This window comes from Zea mays, chromosome 5 (assembly GCF_902167145.1).
Source record: "Zea mays cultivar B73 chromosome 5, Zm-B73-REFERENCE-NAM-5.0, whole genome shotgun sequence".
NCBI lineage: Eukaryota > Viridiplantae > Streptophyta > Magnoliopsida > Poales > Poaceae > Zea > Zea mays.
The window spans coordinates 107,094,475-107,100,303 of record NC_050100.1 but is presented as its reverse complement, the minus strand read 5'-3'; positions in this window follow the sequence as shown (position 1 = coordinate 107,100,303).

Genomic DNA, 5,829 nt, shown 5'->3' with positions numbered 1-5,829 from the left:
ACTTCCTCACTAGCTTCATCGATCTTCCTTTGAAGGTCGGCCAATCGAGCCATCTTCTCCTTTTTCCTTTGCACCTGCTGGTGAATGATCTCCATGTTCCTGATTTCCTGGTCCAACTCATCCTCCTGAAGTGTTGGACTGGTGGCCTTTCTCTTTTGGCTTCTGGCCTCTCAGAGAGAGAGAGTCTCCTGGTTTGTGTCCAGTGGTTGCAGTGCAGCCCCTGGCACTGTTATCTTCTTCGGCGGCATGACGAAGGCTGATGCTTTGCCGAAGATTGTGGAAGTGAGTACACCGGAGGTGGGCGCCAATGTTGTGGACTTGTTCTCAAATGCTTTGAATTAAGAACTAGGCAACACAAAATGAGGTTAAATGGTTAATGTCCTTCGTCCTTCAAAACATTATTTCCCTTGGGATATAACGATCTTCGGACGAAGGTCATGAAGGACGTACCTTCATCATCACAATATACGTTAATAAAAGACGAAGTGTATGAAGCATGAAAAACAACATGGATACCCATATGACATTATTAATATATCTTTATTATATATCATCATGGATGAACAAGAACAATATTGAATTACATTTGTACCTTCGGCTCAACAGAAGGCAAAAAGTCCAAGCGTGACACATGAGCGAGTACAAGTCAGCGTGAACATTACGGGGTACTGTTCATCTATTTATAGGCACAGGGCGCAGCCTGTGTAAAATTACATTCATACCCTTTATGTTTACTATTGGCTTAAGGATAATTCATCGAGGACTAGATAGCCTTTTCCCCTTTAAGTCGGTTCCTCTTTCTGCCGTTGAGCCGAAGCTCCCTTGCGCATAGCTTCGAAACTACATCGACCTTCATCTCGACCATGCTTCCCATATCGTGTACAGTTTTATTCCGAGTCCAAAGGTACCTGTATATATATTATACTTGGGAAACATTGTTAAATCATATTTTTGAGGACCTTCGGAAGACGAAGGCCCCCAATAGGTGGTACCCTAGTGTTGGGGACTTGTTCTCAAGCACTTCAAGAGTTAAGAACAAGGCAACATAGAAAATGTTAATCGTCAATGTCCTTCGTCCTCCGAAGCATTATTTCCCTTAGGATGTAATGACTTGCGGACGAAGATTATGAAGGACATACCTTCATAAACTCATCAGACAATGACGAAGGTGATAAAATATAATATAAAAGAAAACATGAACAATCATTTATTATTGAGCATAAATAAAAATATTATTGAATCACAAGTGTACCTTCAATCGGAAGGAAATGACAATACAAGTGTGACGCAGAAAGCGACTGCCAAGTCAGCGTGAACAGTACAGGGACACTGTTCACCTATTTATAGGCACGGGACACAACCCTTACAAAATTACATTCATGCCCTTTACATTTGATAATAATTCTATAGTAGTCTACCGAGGTCTGAATAGCCTTTTTATCTTTAAGTCGGTTCCACTCTTTGCTGTCACGCCGAAGCTTTCCTGCTCACACCTTCGGCTCTGTATCAACCTTCGTATTATTCCGGTTTACAGCAACGCCGACTTTAGTCCGAGGGTACCTGTTCACACATTGTACTACAGAAATACTGTTAAATCCTGTTTTTGAGGACCTTCGGACACCGAAGGTCCCCAACAGTAGCCCCTCGCAATATTAATTTGTTTGAAATAATAAATTTAGATTGCGATATGGACGAAGGCTTTACGCCGAAGGTCCGAAAAAACACCTTCCCTTTGCTAAAATAGCAACATTCAATGACAAGTGGGGTCTTTCAACTGTCAACGCACCGAGCGTATAAATACGGCCATACCGCAAACTCATTTTGCACGCTTTCTGGCCAACCACTCTCGCTCACTCAATTTTTAGCTTTTGTGCGCTGTGATTTGCTAAGCTTTCAGCTTTGAAGCTTCGGCTTTGAAAACAGTTTTTTAGTGTTTCCGAAGATGTCTGAAGCTGCTAAGAAGGCTGCTGCTGAGATGAAGCTGAATCTTGATGAAGAGAAGAACTTAGGATTTCTTATAGCGATGTCGAAGACCAACACAGAAAAAATCACCAAGGAGATTCTGGAAGGGCTGTCTGAAGATACTGGTGACAGTGAAAGTTATGATGTGGACAGCGGTGGCGAAGACTCCGAAGATCGTCCCTGGCGACCAAGCCATTCAGTTTATGGTAAATCAACTATCAAAGAGAATCATCTTGTTAACATGAGAGGAAGGTATTTCCGGGATTTGTCCGTTGTAAGGGCCGACGAAGGGGAGAAGACTTGTCCACACCCCGAAGAGAATGAAGTCGTAGTGTTCCGAAGCTTTTTGAAGGCTGGGCTGCGATTGCCCTTGAGCAGCTTCGTCGTGGAGGTGCTGAAGATTTTTGAAGTCTATCTTCACCAACTTACCCCCGAGGCAATCATAAGGCTGAATATCTTTGTGTGGGCCGTGCGAAGCCAAGGTCTGAAGCCTGATGCAAAAAGTTTCTGCAATATGCACGAATTATCATACGAGACAATACCTTGGGGTAAGGAACAGTATCACAATAACTTTGGCTGCTACAATTTTGTTTCTCGGTCTGGATCAAGCTGCCCCGTGCCAACTTTTCGGAAAAGATGGCCCAGCGGCTGGATGACAGAATGGTTCTATGTAAAAAATGATCTGAAAGCACGAGAAGATATCAAGGGTATAATTATGCGCCCTATTTGGCAAAGCTTCGGCCTTCGCAGGCCGAAGGTTGAAATGAATGAAGCTGCCGAAGAATGCCAGAGAGCCTTCGGCATTGTCTGTTCTTTTATAGGAACAAGGGACTTAGTACAAGAGCACATCGCTTTCAGGGTGTGGCCGCTTGCAGAGAAATGGGAAATGCCACAAGAAACCGTTAAAGAGGCCAACGAAGGTGGACTTGTCAGGTTTAAGTACACTTTTAAGTTTGGAGATAAATTTATTGAACCAGATGATGAGTGGTTGAAAAGCATTGATAATTTAAGTGATGAGCTGCTTGGTACCTACTCGAAGGCCGAAGATACTGCAATGTCAGCAGCCTTCGGAGGCCGAAAAAAGAAAAGGCTGAATCGGGTATTTGATGCTATTGGGTTTATCTACCCTGACTATTGCTATCCCATCCGAAGGCAGAAAAGAAAAAACACAACCTCTGCAAAAGAAGAAACTGCAGCTGCTCCTAGCGAGCCAGAACCGAAAAGGAAGAAGATAAAGGTTCTCACGCATCAGCCGCGCTATATTGAACCAGCTTCGGTGCCTGAGTTTACCGGAGAAACTTCTTCGGCCACCGAAGCTAAAAAACCAGCCGAGCCAACTTCGCTGCCAGAAGTCGCAGAAACGGCCGAAGTGCCAACAAAGACAAAATTGGAGCAATCAAAGATTTTGTTACCAGAAACGAAAGAGAAGGCCGAAGCGCCATTCACAGAAAAAATGGAAGAGATAAAGGAAACAACTGAGGGCTCCAAAACATCAGAAGTTTTGAGTCCTACAGGAATCATTGGGACAGCAAAAAATGAAAAGGTGCCAGCCGTAACTCCGAAGAGAAAGAGAATGGCTAATGTGCTAGATGTACTAGAAACGATCAAATCTTCGAGCACACCTCCGAAGAAGGCTGGTGTTACTCCTGAAACAACAGTTGAAACTTCTGGTTCTACAATCCCAGAGCAAGGGGCTGAAGCCGAAGCTGGGCCCTCAGAGCCCGTAAAGGGAAAACCTTTGGAAAGTGAGGCAGAAAAAATAACAAAGCCAACTTTTGTTGAAGAAACCGGTGTTGTTGCCCCCGAAGCATCCCCCAAAATTCGTGATTATATTTTCCGTCATGCTTCGGGGAAAAAATTATCAGAAAAAGAAGAACAAGAGGCCCAGCATTATGCCCAAAAACTGAAATATCCAAAGGGGGCGTTAATATTTAATGGCAGTGGAGAAGAAGACTTCTTGTATTGTCTCCCCGACAGCAAGGAAATTTCTGTCTGTCGGGAGATGAGCAGAAGCTTCGGATTCCCAACTTTAGAAGACGGACTTTCGGTGCTGTCGAAGAACGATCTGGCCGACAGCCTGGCTTACAATAGTTTAAAGGTGTGACAAATAAAATTTTTGTATTTTTTTTTGAGTCCAAAAAATTTTTCGTTTGACAAAACCCATTGACGCACACATATGTGTTTTTGCAGGGCTTGATACTTAGCAATGCCCTTAGGGCACAGAAAGATGCTGAAGACGAAGGGTGTACTATAGCCCTGAGCAACCTTCGTTCCGAAGTAATTGAACTGAGGAACGAAGGTCTCGAAAAAGACAAAATATTATACTCATTGATAAATAAAATAAAAGAGGACGAAGCTGCTTTTAAAATTCAAGCTGAAGCTCAGAAACGCGAAATTGAAGACCTTCGGAAACAACTGGCCAGAGCCAAGGAAGAACGCATACTTGAAGAAACAAAGCGTGAACTCAGCGATCAATGGGCAGATCACCTAGAAGTGACTGTTGAAGAGCTTCGTTCGTCCAAAAAGAGATGCTATAATAAATCTATAGATTGTGTCAAGAAATTAAAGGCTAGCTTCGCCAAGGTCGGCGCATTCTCAAGTGAGGAAAACTTTTCAAGAGGCAATCCCGAAGGTGTCATCGAATGGATTAACCACGAAGCCGAAGCCTTTGAAGAAATTTTAAATAGCCAAGGAGATATATGTGCCTTCTCTGGCGCCAGAGGGATTGCCACTATCTTAGAGAAGGAGGGCTGTGAACATGTAAGAATTTTAGCACAGTCCGAAGCTGCTTTGTCCTTCGAAGATACAAAAGATCCTTCGGCCGAAGCTAGCATAATTGGTGGAAAGTTTTTTACTGATATCTGGGATAATGGTGGCCGAGAGATGGCCGGAGAAATTATTCGAAGAAGTGAAAAGGGTATTCACGATGCTAGAGAAGTAGCTGAGGCTGCTGAAAAGAGCGCAGAGGCCGAAGGTCAATTAGGTATTAAATAATAGTTCTTATCGTGTTGTAACCTTAGGCTTTTAAGATTTGTTTGCGATTTGTAATAGCAAAGTAGCCGTGTCCTGTCCTTCCTCAGATCCTACTGAAGTATCTCCGGGTGCACGGCCTAAGGGTGACGATGAGATTAAAAAGATGGCTGAAGCTATTATGGATGAAGTTGTCGATCGACTGTTGAACGAAGCTGCAGAAGTGGTACTTAGGGAAGACTAGATGCTATTGTAAAAACATTTTAAATGTAACATGTGTAATATCTTGTAATCCTGTATGTAACATATTTGTTTTATTTTTCTTTATGGTTCAATTCTTTACGATGCATGAAACTTTACATACGTACCTTTTTTGAGTCTTTGGCGAAAAAAACACCTTCCCTTCTTTTCATGCTTCGTGAAGAAGAATTACCATTTATCACAACAATATCCGAAGTATCCTGGAAAGTTTTGAAGCTTCATAGAAACATTCTTCAAGGCTATACTTCAGAGATCAATATTGTTTCTCCTTGTTACTTGGCATGATTTGCCCCTTTTTCAAAGCGTTTTTTCCGAAGATTGATATCATATTTCCTTATGCCACATGCAGTATGATGTATGATGCTTATGTTATGCAAAGATGATGTGATGATGCTATGCTATGTAAGGTGATATTCCGAAGATACACGCATATTTGCGCGATAAAACACAATCTTTTTGTGAATCAGCATTGACTTTTCGCTACAAGCCTCCCTTAGGAGCTTCTTCGCCTTTTACTTCAGCGGAATCAGCGTTGACTTTTCGCTGTAAGCTCTGCATTCCCTTAGGAACGTCTTTGGAGCTTCTTCGCCTTTTACATAGGCGGTATCATCGTTGACTTTTCGCTGTAAGCTCTGC